This window comes from Chlorocebus sabaeus, chromosome 15 (genome assembly GCF_047675955.1).
Source record: "Chlorocebus sabaeus isolate Y175 chromosome 15, mChlSab1.0.hap1, whole genome shotgun sequence".
NCBI classification, from domain to species: Eukaryota; Metazoa; Chordata; class Mammalia; order Primates; family Cercopithecidae; genus Chlorocebus; species Chlorocebus sabaeus.
In genome coordinates this window covers 30970614-30988299 of record NC_132918.1, presented here as the reverse complement: position 1 = coordinate 30988299, position 17686 = coordinate 30970614, and the positions used below count along the sequence as shown (strand labels likewise).

The 17686-nt window shown below is 43.2% G+C and overlaps 1 long non-coding RNA gene across 1 annotated transcript in view; it reads right to left on the bottom strand.

Moving 5' to 3' along the window:
* Positions 1 to 5707: 5707 nt before the first annotated feature.
* LOC140713535 (uncharacterized) overlaps positions 5708 to 17686 on the bottom strand; it is a 32623-nt gene continuing 20644 nt past the window's right edge. Inside the window, exons 2-3 of the long non-coding RNA XR_012095650.1 lie at positions 9738 to 9838; positions 5708 to 6078 (exon numbers count right to left, since the gene is read on the bottom strand). This is a non-coding gene — a long non-coding RNA (uncharacterized lncRNA). The remainder of the gene's footprint in view (positions 6079 to 9737; positions 9839 to 17686) is intronic.

Sequence of the window (17686 nt, the reverse complement as noted above, 5' to 3'; positions counted from 1 at the left end):
GGTAAGATTTCCTTTCAGAAAAGGTTTTCATGGGTAAGGAAAAATGAAAACTTGCTGAATTCTCCAAGCCCCTCTCTGCAGTTGTTTTTATAACAGAACCACCTGTTGATTCCCAGGCTTGCTCAAAAAGAAAACACTGCTATGAATGCATAGAGTGTCTTCCTTTCTGAAAAGGAAACCTGTGCTAGAGGTTAGAGCAAACAGCAAGAACGGGATTGCAAAGAATAAAGGTGGCTGACTAACTCTAGACTTCCTAACTGAAGACTTACATCAGGATTGGAACAAATTAGGTCTAAATCTACGGTGGGCTCCAGGGTGGAAATGGAGGTCTCAGTTAAGAAGCAGGAGAAATCTCAAAACTCAGAGCCTGGAATTCAACCCCAGGGCCTCCGTGTTAGCATCAGTGGCTGCAGAGCCATTATCAGGACCTGTCAAACCCTGGCATGTAGGCAGAGAGGCTGAGAACACCTGTCACCTAAAAACACACGATTCTAGCAGTGAATCCCTGGGATCAAGCTCTTCAGCAAGCCATGTGCTGGTTCACCCCAAGAAGGACTTCCAGAAAACAGGCAGTGGGCTAGGTTGATTGCTGGAAACCACCATTCTCATGGGAACACATTAAAAATTCAGCAACTGCTGTGTTCTCTTTAGAGAACGGAGTGAAGCGTGCTTTCTCATGAAAAAGCAGCGAGGAAACTTTTCCCCTAAAGGAATACAGCAAAAGGACCAAACGAGAGCCATCATGTGCAGAAAAATCCCTGGTCAAGAGAAATCCACAGATGAGGAAGTAATAGGAATCTGCCTGGTTTTAAATAAAAACACACCTTCCCATCCTTGGAAGAGAGAAACCCATAATTATTCCTGTGGCGAAAGGGCTGTGGGGACAATGCAGGTTGTCCTGAACCTATGTGAACACCTGGTGAACTAGTTTACCCTGGCTGGCACTCACTCAGCCTGGGCCCAGGAGCCAGAGAGCTGGGATCAAAACCAACTGTTGCCAAAGAGCCAAAGGAATGACAACCAAGCAATAGGATGCTTTAAAACAGGACTTGTAAGTAAATAATACAAAGAAGAGCAGTGTCAAAAAGCAGATTTCCTTTTCTTCCCATCATCCATGATTTATGAATTTATGGATCAAATAATGTAAAATATATCCAGAATATTAATCACCCACCACACTCATGATGCTGAGGTACTGACAATATCTACACAGACCAAAAAAACCATTTCACCAATTAACAAGAGCCAATGAGACCCATTATTTCCTGAGGTAAGTCTTTTTCAAGAAAAGATTATTCCCTTGGTTCCGTGAAAGCTATCTCTGAGTAGCATTCTTCCCCATGAAAAGTAAATGATTCCACCATGAAAGTCCAAGAAAAGTAGTGTTTGGCCAGCTGAACTTCTCCAGAGGATGAGGAGCTCACATTTCAGCGTGCATCCCAGATTGCTAGGTGGGAGAGAATTGCATTTGTTTCTAATCTCTTGGGGCTTCAGCCCCCCAAGACTAGAGAGCAGAAAACCTCAGTGGTCCACCAGGCAAAGTGGGTCCGGGGGTTCAGAATGCTCGCTCACCATGTCTGAAAAGTACGCAGACAGATCATAATGCTTTGACTTCTGATATAAACCTTCTTGGGTGTTTACATACTTTTTTTTTTTTTGGAGACGGAGCCTGGCTCTATCGTCAGTTTGGAGTGTGGTGGCGCGATATCGACTCATTGCAACCTCCAACTCCTTGGTTCAAGTGATTCTCCTGCTGCAGCCTTCTGAGTAGCTGGGATTACAGGCACACGCCACCATGCCCAGTTAATTTTTGTATTTTTAGTAGAGATGGGGTTTTACCACGTTGGCCAGGATGGTCTTGATCTCCTGACCTCATGGTCTGCCTGCCTCAGCCTCCCAAAGTGCTAGGATTATAGGCATGAGCCACCGCGCCTGGCCAGGAATAAAAAATCTAAATCGAATGTTAAAACCTCTCTCTGAATTACTGAGGATTCTTAGGAAAAAAACACTATATTTGTTGTGGTAACAACATATAATAATCGAAGTCTTGAATTGATTTGAGCTCAATGATAACAATGTGCTACATCCATACACACATGCAGAAAGAGAAGTGGTTGAAAACCAAGACAAAGAACCCTGTGGTTTTCCAGATCAAGACCAGGAACGACCTCCTCCAGCCCTCCCTGAGCTCTGTTTTCTCCCTTCCCCTTTTTGCCGGTTGAACATTGCTCGCGCCACCCGGTGGCCCCCATGACCCCTGCTTCAGTGCCACAGAAGGCCCAGAAGGCTCAATGCTACCAGCCCTGTCTTAAGTACCAGGGTGACATGACCACTCCCTTACTGAGCCAGACCACCTGCCTGGATCTTGACATGCATGGTCTCCTTTCATTCTCACCACAGCCCAGGACATAGAAGGATTTCCACCCATTTCATAGATGGGAACAGAGAGGATTCAAGTTAGGTTGAGACTTTGCTTACAGTCCCAAAGCTAGGACAGCACTGGGGCTGGGCTTCCAACCCTTCCTCTGACTCAGCTGCACACACCATCCTTACTAAGAGGACAGCGGCCCCTTGCTTGTTTTTGCAGTTGCATTAACTCCCTGAATCCAAGCTTATAGATAACCAAGCAACACGTTCTATAACTATTTCCAAAGACACAGCTTGATTCCAAACAAATAACTAAGTTGATTTTCTGCTCACCTTCCATCACATCTTAGACTTCAAGAGAGATGATGTCTTTCCAGCACTTACATAAATTCTGGGCTGTGGCAAGCCTCTGATCATTTTCTTGACACTTCTTCAGCATCCTAAACTTGCAGATGGTAACATCTTCTGCCCTCTCCCAGCTATCATCAGTTTTGATAACATCCAACTCCAGATTGGCAGTGGCAGTTTTTTTGTTTTGTTTTGTTTGCAATAGCACAGTCTCGGCTCACTGCAACCTCTGCCTCCCGGGTTCAAGCAATTCTCCTGCCTCAACCTCCCGAGTAGCTGGGATTACAGGCATGTGCCACCATGCCCAGCTAATTTTTGTATTTTTAGTAGAGACAGGGTTTCACCATACTGACCAGGCTGGTCTCGAACTCCTGACCTTATGATCCGCCCACCTCAGCCTCCTAAAGTGCTGGGATTACAGGAGGGAGCCACCGCGCCCGGCTGGCAGTGGCAGTTTTTATCCACTCTTTCCTCAAGTCACCAGCAAGGGTGATCAACTGAGTAACTGTTAAGGAAATTTAGTCTTTGCTTCATCTAAACACAGATGATGAATTCAGGAGTTCCTCTGAACACTTCAATCATTAATAGATACTTACAATGAAAATATACTCTCCTTATTTTAAAAAAAGTGTAGCATTAATTGTTACTTTAATCACTTTTAAAGTAGATTTAAATGCCCCCCAATCACTGTTTTCCAACCAATCTTAAGGACTAAACGGTATTATTTCATATAATATTACACTGTTAGAGTATAATGTTCATTCACAGTGATAATTCCAATAATAAGACTGTTTTGAAGGCAGCACAACTTAGGTTGGAATTTTGAAAAATTCAGACACCAAAAATAATTCAAGTGGCTTAAAAAGAAATACAGCTTTGGTCTTACTCATCTGTCTTTATCAGAATGTTAGCAGCACATTGAGACACTTAGTGACCTCAGTGACCACTAAAGAGAAAAGCAAGAGATCTGAATTCTCATCTCCATTATGCCATTTCCTGGTTTTAGGAGGAAATGCACATTTCAAAAAAAAAACCTCAGGGGATGGTTATATCTGTTTTGTATCTGATTTGTAATACCTGCTAATTTCTTAGGAAGTGTCAAACACTTAGGAGGTGTGATTTTTGTGAATTATACATTTGGTCATCCTTATCTTTTCCTGGCATAAAACTCCTGAAATCCGTAGAATCTAAGGAGTGTTTGCAGTGTATATGCTAATTATATAGCAAAATTACATATTAGCATATAAAGGATTGTATGCTAATTATATTATTAGATAGCATACATAATATAGATGTAATTATATATTATTATAATTATATAACATAATAATATATGCTATGTAATTATCATATAAACCTTTATATGTTAATGAGGTGACTGGTAGCTGAGGGCCCCTGGATAGCTTCAGGATGGCAGCGGGTCACAGTAAAAACCAAGGCTGGATTAGAAGGTTAGGATTTTCAGCTCCACCCCATGCAGAGAGGGAGGAGGGGCTGAAAATCGAGTTGATCACCAACGGCCAGTAATGAAATCAATCATGCCTACAAATTAAAGCTTCTACAAAACCAAAAAGGACTGGGTTCAGAGAAGTTCCAGGTTTGCCAATACATCCACATGCAGGGAGTGTGTGCACCCCAACTCCACAGGGACAGGAGCTCCAGTGCTGGGACCATTCCAGATAGCTCCCTGAGTATCTTGTCATCTGGCTGTTCACCTGTATCCTTTATTATACATCTAACTAATAAACCAGTAAATGTAAGTAAAGTGTTGCCCTGAGCTCTGTGAGCCACTGTAACAAATTAATCGAACCCCTGGGGAGAGTCTTGGGAGCCCCAATGTGTAGCCGGTAGATCAGAAGTTCTGGCAGTTCAGTCTTATAACTGGCTCTGAAGTGGGGGACAGTCTTGTGGGACCTGACAGTATCTCCAGATGGCTAGTGTCAGAATTGAGTTGAATTAGAGGACACCCAGCTGGTGTGCACTGCAGAATCTGCAGAAAAATTGCTTGCTTAGTTGGCATGTGAGGAGTGAGGAGTAGCGTGTGGTGAGTGAGGGTAGGAAAAAACACTTGGTTTGGTTTTTGCACTCTATCTCCTATATCATGTAGGAGGGCATATATGTCTACCAACTCAAATCATTGGCCCCATAAAAATATTAGCCCTCTCATTGAGCTAGTTTTCCTACTTTCACCTTTTTAAAGTGGTCGTGCTATAGTACAGCACAGTTGACTGCTGTAGAGTTTCGGTTAAGGACCCTCCAGGCATTTCAAATACTGCTGGTAAAACTAGAAAGAGGTGAGAAGTGACAGGAATCCTTCCCACTCTCCCACTAGGATGCAACGCCTAAGCTCATCTTCACTATTTACTTTTTTTTTTTTTTTTTTTTTTTTTTTTTTTTTTTTTTTTTGAGATGGAGTCTTGCTCTGTCACCCAGGCTGGAGTGCAGTGGCGCAATCTCAACCCACTGTAAGCTCCACCTCCTGGGTTCACACCGTTCTCCTGCCTCAGCCTCCTGAGTAGCTGGGACTACAGGCATCCGCCACCACACCCAGCTAATTTTTGTATTTTTGGTAGAGATGAGTTTTCACCGCATTAACCAGGATGGTCTCAATCTCCTGACCCCAGTGATTCGCCCACCTCTGCCTCCCAAAGTGCTGGGATTACACGCCTGAGCCACCATGCCCGGCCCCACCATCCACTTATTAACTTGCATTTAACGTGTCTACTTGGACTCTTCCCCACTCCACAGGTTTCCTCTCTGACCACTTTCTAGATTGAAGAATGGGCTCCAAGGGAGGGCGGCCCTGCCATCTAGTGGCTTCTCGATGCCTGGCAGATTGTTCCCAGCTTTCTAAACCTCTGCCCCATGAAAGTTGACCAGAGAGCCTACGAAAAACCTAAGTTCTCAGGGCCATCTCAAAACCTGTATCAGATTATAAACCCAACTTATTAACAAGATCTCAAAGTGACTCTGTTAGGGTTGAGGCCTGACCATCTTTTATTAAAGCAGTACAGTGAAATACTGAATAAGAAACTACCAGGAAAGTGGCTTGATATCTCACAGAACATTGCAAAAAATACACAAAGGAAGCAAATCTATTAATTTGTTGATTTTGATAACACATTGTCATCTCCAAAAAGGTTGGAAACCCTTCATCTTTCCAAGCTGGATGTGGCTCCAGGAAGGCTGATCCAGCAGCATGGGCGTTGGATGAATGTCAATGCGGGAGGCCAGGGAAAATGAGAATTCCATCAGAGGGAAGGAGCAGAAGAGGGGGATCAAACTCAGTTAGTCTGGTTTCTAGCAGTTGCCACTTGCGCTGCTTTTTGAAATGGTTCAATTCTGATCATATTGAAGTGTCACCTGTCAAGTTGTAAGAACCATCAATTAGAAAAAGTGGTATGAGATTTGAACTAATGAAATCAATTTGTGAAAACATGCAAAATTCTAGGGTCTTGGCAATCTCTCTAAATTTCCAATATGAGTTTGAGGCCGGGCACGGTGGCTCACACCTGTAATTCCAACATTTTGGGAGGCCGAGGTCGGCAGATTGCTTGAGGTCAGGAGTTCGAGACTAGCCTGGCCAACATAATGAAACCCCGTCTCTACTAAAAGTACAAAAAATTAGCCGGGCATGGTGGTGGGCACCTCTGTAATCCCAGCTCCTGGGGAGACTGAGGCAGCAGAATCACTTGAACCCTGGAGGCGGAGGTTGCAGTGATCACACCATTGCAGATCACACCATTGCACTCCAGGCTGGCCAACAAGAGTGAAACTCTGTTTAAAAAAAAAAACAACCTGTAAGTACTGTAAATAAAACACTGCTATACTGCTATCAAAGGTATATGGAGAAGGAAGTATAAAAATAAACACTATATTTTGAGTACCAAGTAAATAATAAGAAAGAACGACTAAGACCAACTATTTTGATAGCACAACAAGGTAACCACAGTCAATAATAATGGTACATGTTAAAGTAACTTGAAGAGTGTAATTGGATTGTTTGTAACTCGATGGATAAATGCTTGAGGGGAAGGACACCCCATTCTCCATGAGGTGCTTATTTCACATTGCATTTCTGTATCATAATATCCCATGTATCCCATAAATACATACACCTACTATGTACCAAAAAAATTAATTTTTTTCTTTTTGAGATGTAGTCTTGCTCCGTCGCCAGGCTGGAGTGCAGTGGAGCAATCTTGGCTCATTGCAACATGCGCCTCTCGGGTTCAAGTCATTCTCCTGCCTCAGCCTCCCAAGGAGCTGGGACTACAGATGCGCGCCACCATGCCGAGCTAATTTTTGTATTTTTAGTAGAGACGGGGTTTCACCATGTTGGCCAGGATGGTCTAGATCTCTTGATCTCGTGATCCGCCTGCCTCAGCCTCCCAAAGTGCTGGGATTACAGGCGTGAACCACTGCACCCAGCCACAAAATTAAATATTAAAAAAACACTTTTACTTCAAATGTATTCATAGAAATTCCAGCAAAAAAAAAAAAAAAAAAAAATCTACAATATCACTCAGCACATTAGAAAACACAGTACCGCGGAAGTTCCCTCTGGACACTAACTTTATTGTGATGCAATACAATATTCCTCATTTGAAATGCAGCCCCCTTTCTGACAGGTGCTGCATCTCACGCAGTGCTTCCGCAGTGCCCTTTAGTGACGATGCCTGAATACTGATGCATAGTCTCAATTAGCTATTGCCTTAGGCCTGAAAAAAGAGCAGAGACCAGAAGCATCTTACAATGCAAAATATTATTAAAATAGATTCTAAACAAATAAACCAGAGGTATTATAAAGCAGTTTTTTAAACAGCCAAGAAACTCAGTATAGAAGAATATCTGTTATTCTGGTTGCTACCAGTTAAATATCTCTATTACTGTGGCATCCGCAGTGATGAAAAAGTAGTCACATCTTTCAGGTTCATTTATTTGAACATGGCAATGAATACCATGAAAAACAAGCCAATTCCTGACATACAGAGTCCAAACGACCTCTTTACAGGGCTGTAATTTTAGCTTTTAATAAACTGGCCTGTGTTAAACTGGCTAATTGAATGGGATAGCATCTAGAGCAAAAATCAGCCACATCCATAGGAAAGGCTCATGCTTAAACTGAGAATTCCAAACATGACTGAGTGCCAAAACAGTTTTCTTTTGAGAGACAAAGACATGATAGGAGACAGACATCAATGGATGACCTGTGCATAGCACTCATTCTGTGTCAGCATTGGTTGTTACCAAATCATCTGTCCACATATAACCTGATGGATATAATAGAAACAAGTTGAAAAACTATTCAAAAGTTATTTAAGTGATAAGTAGATGTACAGAAAACAGATCCATGATATCCCGATGTCATTACATTTATGGAGCAAAATAAAAATTCCACATGACAGAAGAAATAGAATTTCTTGTAGGTAACATATAGTTTTTTAAGAGAGAGAAGAAATGAAAGAGTCAGTTAAAACTCCTTTAATGTTCAACTACTAAAATCATTTGTGTTCTTTCTTTCTCTCTTTCTTTCTTTTTCTTTTCTTTCTTTCTTTCTTTCTTTCTTTCTTTCTTTCTTTCTTTCTTTCTTTCTTTCTTTCTTTTCTTTTCTTTTCTTTTCTTTTCTTTTGAGACAGGATCTCACTCTGTCAATCAGGTTGGAGTGCACTGGCACCATCATGGCTCACTGCAGCCATCATGGCTAACGACAGCCTTGACCTCCCAGGCTCAAGCTATCCTCCCACCTCAGCCTCCCAAGCAGCTGAGACCACAGGCACATGCCACCATGCCTGGCTAATTTTTAAATATTTTTATAGAAATGGGGTCTCGCCCAGGTGTGGTGGCTCATGCCTATAATCCCAGCACTTTCGGAGGCTGAGGCAGGCAGATCACGAGGTCAGGAGTTGAGATCAGCCTAACCAACACGGTGAAACCCTGTCTCTACTAAAAATACAAAAAAAATTAGCCAGGCATGGTGGTGCAAGCCTATAATCCCAGCTACTCGGGAGGCTGAGGCAGGAGAATGGCTTGAACCTGGGAGGCAGAGGTTGCAGTGAGCCGAGATAGCACCACTGCACTCCAGCCTGGGCAACAAACAGAGACTTCATCTCAAAAAAAAAAAAAAAAGAAAGAAAGAAAAGAAAAGAAAAAAGAAAAAAAGAAATGGGGGTCTCACTTTGTTACCCAGGCTGGTGTCAAGCTCCTGGCACCAAGGATCCACCCACTTCTACCTCCAAAAGCATTGGGATTACATGAGCCACCATGCCCGGCCTGTGTGCTTTTCAGAATATCATAGTCAACACTGAATTGTGTGTGATGCTGACAAAGAGGTGAAGTATCATAACTGAAAATGTAAATGATGCAGAAATAATATCTACTCCAAACTTGTATCAATGGCAGGAGAAACCTCAGTGACATTTGTAGATGATGACACTACGGCCCTGAACCCCGACACGGAGCCAGTGAATTTCAGTGGTCTCATTTCCATCCCATTGCTACTGCACCTCTTTAGGTTTGAAAATGTGTTTATTATATATGTGTCTGTTATTCTAAAAAACTTCCTTGAAATAGAATAAGAAATCAAACTCAAAACAGCTGCAGAAGATGGAGGGGATCTGGTGTTTTTCTCCATCTCCTTCTCCCAGAGGAGGTCCCCACGACCTGTAGCTCTCTCCAGCTTCTCCCAGGAGAGAGGAGGATATTAAAGGAGTGGTTGCAAAATGGCTTCCCAGTACCAACATTAAACAGGGGAAAGGCGGTCCCATGCCAACGCTGTAATCATACACAGCGGGAGCAAGCCGGTAAAGACCAAGCAGGCAGGGTCTGGCAAAGCAGTCGGGCCATCAGGCAGGGTGCAGATCCACCCCCAGGATACAGAAGAGACGCTGTCACAAGACCCCACATTCACATTAAGACAGCTGAGATGCAGACTTCTGCCCCTTTGAACCAAACCAAGCGAAGCCAAACCAAACCCACTCCCAGCTGAGCACGCCCACTGTTTGAAGCAGCCCCACACTCACCGTGAGCCCCACTGGCCTCCGGGGATTGGGCTGCGGGTGTCCGTGGGACTCGAGCAGGCGCCTCTGCTCCAGCAACTGGGCTCTGTTTCACTCCATCAAATCTCCAAACGTGATAGAGATGAGACAATTATTATATTTGCTTTCTCGCCCTTCTCTACCCTCAGCTCCACCCACCCCACCCTGAAAACTAGAGTTTTACTGAAGATAAAACTTAATATTCTTTGTTTTCTATCCGTACGATTTCCTCAGAATCCATTTTGATCAAATGCAACCAGTGGATAAATTAAAATCCACTGGTTGCACCAGATACATTTCAATATAACTTCCTAATTTTAAAACTTTACTATCAACAAATTCAATTTTCTTTAGAAAAGGAGATTTTTAAAATTTTGCTTAGACTGGGCACAGTGGCTCATACCTATAATCTGAGGGGATTTAGAAGGTCAAAACGAGTAAATTCCTGGAGCCCAGGAGTTCGAGACCAGCCTGGGCAAAATAGTGAGACTCCATGTCTAAAAAAATACATTTTTTTAAATTAGACAGGCAAGGTGGCACATGCCTGTGGTCCCAGCTACACAGGAGGCTGAGGTTAGAAGGATCGTTTGGGAAGTTGAAGCTGTAGTAAGCCATGATCACAGTATTGCACTTCAACCTAGGTGACACAGCAAGGCTCTGTCTTGAAAAAAAAAAAGTGTATTAATTAATAAAATACAATATCAATATATGATATAATGACAATTTAGAAAGGTCAGTGATTGCTTGGGCGGTAACTGAAACCATGACCTTGGAAATCTCACTTTCAAGTCACACACGTGCTTTTCTTTTGCTTCCAGTCCCTCCTTACTCCACCTTGGTTTTCTACCTCATTGAGGCTTCCAGTCCCTAAACTCTGTTTTTCTAAAGACTTATTTTTCAGCTCTCTCTGTTTCAGTCTTTCATGTTATCAAACTGCAACACACGCTTACCACCTACTGACCATGGTTTCATTGGAGCTTTCCAACCTCTTCATAATTTTTGCTTGCTTGAATCATTCTCCAACCTGGAATTGGAGAACATTTACACAACTAAGCTAACAGTTTAGCTGTCTCCCCTCACTGAATACCACCTTCCCCCAGAAAACCCTCTTATCACTATATTATGGAGAGAGAACCTCAGAGGAGCTACTCCATTTGCCCAAGTCCTCCTCTAGGAAGGTGTGGAACTGGAATTTGAAGCCCACTACATGCACTGGCCCTTGCCTCCCACCTCCTCAGCTCCTCTCCAGGTTTGACAGCAAGTCTGGTGGAAATACAGGAACAAAGCACTTAACTGCACTGGGCATTGCCATCACCACTTGATTGCCTTAACCTGACTCCTCTCTCATTCCATTCCTAGTCCTAGAAACTTTGAAAGGATCATCTGAGTCTCTGACAATCACCAGGGCCGATAAGAGTTCAGAAAATGCCCTCCCATGATGCCACTTCTGCAAAATCCTCCAAAACTGCTTCTTTGGAATAAACTACAAGGTTAGCAAACAATGGTTTTCTCAGAAATAGGGTTATAAAATGTGAGAACACAATACACTATTTTGAAACATTGAAAATACCATATCTGACCCGACATGGTGGCTCACTCCTGTAATCCCAACACTTTGGGAAGCCAAGGCAGGCAGATCACTTGAGGTCAGGAGTTCGAGACCAGCCTGGCCAATATGGTAAGACCCTGTCTCTACTAAAAATACAAAAATTAGCCAGGCATGGTGGCGCACACTTGTAGTCCCAGCTATTTGGGAGGCTGAGACAGAAGAATCGCTTGAACCCAGGAGGCGGAGGTTGCAGTGAGCCAAGATCATGGCATTGTACTCCAGCCTGGGCATCGTAGCATGACTCTGTCAAAAAAAAAAGGAGAGAGAGAGAGAGAGAAAAGAGAGAAAGAAAGAAAGAGAGAAAGAGAGAAAGAGAGAGAAAGAGAGAGAGAGAAAGAGAGAGGGAGGAAGGAAGGAAGGAAGGAAGGAAGGAAGGAAGGAAGGAAGGAAGGAAGGAAAAATACCATATCTAAGGGATATATATCTCTGCCGCTAATTCAAGTTGGTTTTTAGAATATGTGTTTCTGGGCCAGGCGTGGTGACTTACACCTGTAATCCCAGCATTTTGGGAGGCCGAAGCTGGCAGATCACTTGAGGTCAGGAGTTCGAGACCAGCCTGGCCAACACGGTGAAACCCCATTTCTACTAAACATACAAAAATAAGCCAGGCATGGTGGTGCATGCCTGTAATCCCAGCTACTCAGGAGGCTGAGGCAGGAGAATCACTTGAACCCAGGAGGCGGAGGTTGCAGTGAGCCAAGATCTGCCACTGCACTCCACCCTAGGCCACAGAGCAAGACTCTGTCTCAAAAAAAAAAAAAAAATTGTGTATTTCTAGGGTAATTATAGCTTCTGGTTCACTCATCACTCTGTATTTATTTCCATTCTGCAATAAATTATTGCAAACAAGAGGCTTCTCCATTGTCATTAATTTCTTAGGGGATATCTCTGAAATATCCTATAAGTAGAAACAGACTCTGGTTTTGAAATTTGTCAGGAATAACTGTCAGAACTGTAAGAGTCCAAGCAGTGCATGTGGCACCTTACAATTATCTTCATATTATTCTAGAAAGCCACAGCAATGAAATAACTTTCACAGAGTCCAAAGAGACATGCCACAGAGGCCAAGGCACCTGTCATCTGACTTTAGGCTCCTGGATCTCCAAACCTCTTCCTGCACAAACTCCACAGTCAAAAGAACACAGGTACTCCATGTGGCACCAGCAACCTTCTTCTAAAAGATTTCAGAAAATTAAATAAGCACTAGCATCATACCTGTAGGCTAACTACATGCCCTTCATGCAAATACAATCTAACTTCATTTTTTGAGGCAGCATCTCCATCTGTCACCTTGGCTGGAGTGATGTGGCTCACTGCAGCCTCAGCTTCCTGGGCTCAAGCTATCCTCTCTCTTCAGCCTCCCAATTTGCTGGGACTACAGGCGCACGCCACCACACCCAGCTAATTTTTAATTTTTTATAGAGACAGGGTCTTGCTAATTGCCCGGGCTGGTCTTGAACTCCTGGGCTCAAGCAATCCTCCCACCTTGGCCTCCCAAATTTCTGGGATTACAGGCATAAACCACCACACTCAACCCTCAATCTAACTTTTCTACTCTGCAGGCTTCCGTTCTACTCAGTTACTTTCTACTTAGCACTTTAGATGTTTTTATCCTCATTTTTACAACTATCCCTTGATATTTTCTATGTATTGTTCAAAGACCACATAGAGGTTAACGTAACCATTCATCCAGGCTCCCTTGATAAAGTTGAACTTTAAATTTAGGTTTTCTGAATTTCTGAAAGCCAAGTCCAAGAAATCTTCTACATAGAAAAAAAATAATCAACTCAAGAAGAAAGGTGTAAAGCATCAGCCCGGAAGGACATCCAGCCTTTCCCATGTCATTGTTCCTGTTGTTCCTGGGGGAACCTCCCTCCACATTAGCTGAATATGGTCAGCTATTCTAGCTTCCCAGGAAGTGTGCATGAGGCCTTTCTAACTAACCTAACGTACTTGTTAAAAACATAAACTCATTAAATATGCTACTTATTCTGAATTTGTGTTAATTACTCAAACTATAGCTCATTAATAAAGACAGTTTATTATAGACCTAATCCTTATTTTTCAACTGCTGTCAACCCCACATTTCAAATCTGAAAGTGTGATTTGTAGTCACCATTGCATCTGTCTACTTTGCTACATTCAGTTCACCCTCCACGTCTACCCTCATTCTAACTGGACTTATAATAGGCACAGATGAGAAAGGAGATTCAATGACCTCCATGCTGAATTACACAAAAGTTTAGAAAAATGGTTTAAACATTGCAGCTTTGTTCTATATTCTAGGAATCTCATTCCATTATGAATATCCAAACAACCTCCCCTCAGGCCATAATGCCTTGCACCTAACAGCTGCTTAAATATATATATTTGTGCAACAAAACCCAAAATGAACCCAATTTTCATTTTTTTCTTTTCTTTCTTTTTTTTTTTTTTTGAGACAGAGTCTCACTCTGTCACCCAGGATGAAGTGCAGTGGCACAATCTCAGCTTACTGCAGCCTCCTCCTCCCAGGTTCAAGCAATTCTTGTGCCTCAGCCTCCCAGGTAGCTAGGACTAGAGGTGCACACCACTACTCCTGGTTAATTTTTGCATTTTTAGTAGAGAAGAGGTTTCACCATTTTGTCCAGGCTGGTCTTGAAATCCTGACCTCAGGTGATGCGCCTGCTTTGGCCTCCCAAAGTGCTAGGATTACAGGCGTGAGCCACTGCGCCTGACCCCAATTTTCTAAATCTAAAAAATTGTTCTGAAATTAGCTAACCTGTCTTATTTGAGGAGCTCTCAACCAAGGGGAAACCTCAAGTCACTCTACACTTGACCCCGAGATCTCACATGGCTCCCTAGTGTATTCTAGAGCAGTTGCTTCTCAAACTCTGATGTGAGTAAGAGTTGCCTTGGAATTCTGCCTGCTGCAGTTTCCAATGCTGCGGGGCAGGAGAGAGGCTGAGATTTTACATCTTAACAAGCTGCTCTCAGTTGATGCTGATCCTCATGGTACCTTGGTTTCCAGACCCCATTTTAAGTAGCAAGCCTGTAGAAAATAGATGGCCTAGGTTATATATGGGGGAGTCCTCTCCATGGTCAGGCCTGGTGCCAGCACCCACACCAATTCTGGACAGCTCTTTCCCATCTGTTATCTTCTTTTCACTTGTGGAAAAAACCTGGTACCATGGATTTGAGGATGCAGCACACAATCCTCTGCAAGGAAGCTCCAAATTAGAGCCCCCAGTGGAAGAAAATTTAAATAAACAGAGACAGGACCCACCTCAGTGTGGAGTTACGTTTAACCACAAAGTCTTAGACATTTATTATTCATTTTCACTGACTTTGCTTTGAGGAAGGACTCGTTATTGGTTGCTCTGTACGTGTTAAAAGTCAAGGATGAGGCCAAGTGCAGTGGTTCACGCCTGTAATCCCAGCACTTTGGGAGGCGGAGGCAGGTGGATCACGAGGTCAGGAATTCAAGACCAGCCTGGCCAACATGATGAAACCTTTTCTCTACTAAAAATACAAAAATTAGCCAGGCATGGTGGCAGGTGCCTGTAATCCCAGCTACTCGGGAGGCTGAGGGAGGAGAATCACTTGAACCCGGGAGGCAGAGGTTGCAGTGAGCCGAGATCGCACCATTGCATTCCAGCCTGGGCAACAGAGCAAGACTGCCTCAAAAAAAAAAAAAAAAAAAAAAAAGTCAAAGATGGGTAATGATCAATGACTACACAGAATCAAGGGCCCATAATGGCACACTGTTTCTTTGTTTACAATACCAGGACCCAGAGGAAAAAGACAGCTCATGTGCCATTTGGCATGGGCTACACAGCGATCCACAGTACCTTCTAACGTGGACACAGAACTTTTAACCTGTGAGACTTTGACATGATGCTGGAATCATGGTCTGTTAAAATATGAAGCTAAATTGGTGTTACAGGCGTTGTATGGGTTGCATACATATTGGCATGCACAAACACACAATGCACACAATTAAACTTTTGGCAAACAACCACTTTTGACCCACGCAGAGAGAATCTGGAAACTGAAAGGAGGCAAGAAAGGGTGGGTCACAGTTAACATCAATCAAAGGTCCAGGGTCAAGCCAGACTTAACAACAAAGTCTACATATTTGGCTGCAGGACAAAACATGATACTTGATCTCAACTTCTTTTCTGTTGACCTCAAATCAAGTTTTCAGTTTCTGAACAGTGGAATACTCCCTCCGAGTCTACCAGTCTAGGTTGGACAAATAAGATTACATGTTTAGTTCTAATTTTTTTTCTTTTCTTTTTTTTTTTTTTTCTTCTGAGATGGAGTTTCACTCTTGTTGTCCAGGTTGGAGTGCATTGGTGCCATCTTGGCTCGCTGCAACCTCCACCTCCCAGGTTCAAGTGATTCTCCTGCCTCAATCTCCTGAGTAGCTGGGAATACAGGCACACGCCACCATGCCCAGCTAGTTTTTGTATTTTTTGTAGAGATGGGGTTTTGCCATGTTGACCAGGCTGGCCTCAAACACCTGATGATCCACCCACCTCAGCCTCCCAAAGTGTTGGGATTACAGGCATGAGTCACCGCGCCCAGCCTAGTTCTAATTTTTACATAGAAGAAGACGTCTTCCAATTATTATGGGTTTTTATTTCATTCAAAAGCACTAAGAGGCCGGGTGCGGTGGCTCACGCCTGTAATCCCGGAACTTTTAGAGGCTGAGACGGGCGGGTCACTTGAGGCCAGGAGTTTGAGACCAGCCTGGCCAACATGGTGAAACCCCGTCTCTACTAAAAATACAAAAATTAGCCAGGCACACCTGTAATCCCAGTTACTTGGGAGGCTGAGGCAGGAGGACTGCTTGAACCCGGGAGGCAGAGGTTGCAGTGAGCCAAGATCATGCCACTGCACTCCAGCCTAGGTGGGGGAGAGAGAGAGAAAGAGAGATAAAGAGAAAGAGAGAGAGAGAGAGAGAGAGACAGAAAAGAGAGAGAGAGAGAGAGAAAGGAAGGAAGGAAGGAAGGAAGGAAGGAAGGAAGGAAGGAAGGAAGGAAGGAAGGAAGGAAGGAAGGAAGGAAGGAAGGAAGGAAGAGAACTCAATAGCACTCTGTCAAAGCATCATTACCCAAGGGAACAATCAAAGTGATTACATAAGATGTATGAACGTGACTTATGCGCCTTTGTTCTTCTCCCACTAGAGTTAGTTTTATGTAAAAACTTAAATGATCAAAGATATTAGGTATCCTGCATTCACAATTACTTACAAAAACTGTGCCCAGGAAAGGAGCCCAGTGATCACTTGTTCACTGTGTGTGTCCGGGAAAAACTACATAGACAATATAGAAGTACTATATCAATAAATGCTTTCTTTTTTTTTCTTTTTTTGAAATGCAGTCTCGTTCTGTCGCCCAGGCTGGAGTGCAGTGGCATGATCTCGGCTCACTGCAAGCTCTGCCTCTCCGATTCACGCCATCCTCCTGCCTCAGCCTCCCAAGTAGCTGGGATTACAGGTGCCCACCACCATGCCCAGCTAATTTTTTGTATTTTTAGTAGAGACAGGGCTTCACCGTGTTAGCCAGGATGGTCTCCATCTCCTGACCTGATCCGCCTGCCTCAGCCTCCCAAAGTACTGGGATTACAAGCGTGAGTCACCGTGCCCAGCCAACAAATGCTTTCTTAAAGCAATTTACAGAATCCTATTTTATAGTAAAAATGCATTTTCAGCAGTCCAGTGTTCACAGTGAGACTGGATTTTATTAAATTATATGTGATAGAAAAAAAGTTACTTATCTGTATAAAGTAAAATAAACATGATTGGCATTTTTAAACAAAATTTTTAAAATAAATGTATACAATATGCCCAGATTACATAATTCAAAAAATGCATGCCACTCAACAATGCTGGCACTTCAAAGACTATTTTGGAAAATGTAAGGTTGCACCTGTGTGACAGCGATCTGTGGGCAAGGCTTTATCCTCCCACTCTTTGGCTGTGAAAGATGTTGTCACTTGTGTATTGGCACAGATCCATCCTGGGTTAGTCATTGACTACTCCAGCATCCACCTCAGGCTTTACAGCCAAGGGCAACTTTAAATAAACATTTACACATCCCAAGTGGTCAATTCAATGACACCCCTCAGAGGTCCAATGCATGACAATGCTGTTGAACGTGCCTCTTCATTTCAGTGCACTGCCTTAAGGCAGGTAAGTGTTTTATTATCTTTTTCCAGAACTGCAACCACTCCTGCTCTCTCATCACCCTTCAGCACAATCCTCCTGTCCTCTCACCACGAGCACACCAAGCACACCGGAGAATGGGAGGAATTACAGAAAACAGGAAGGCAAGCTCAC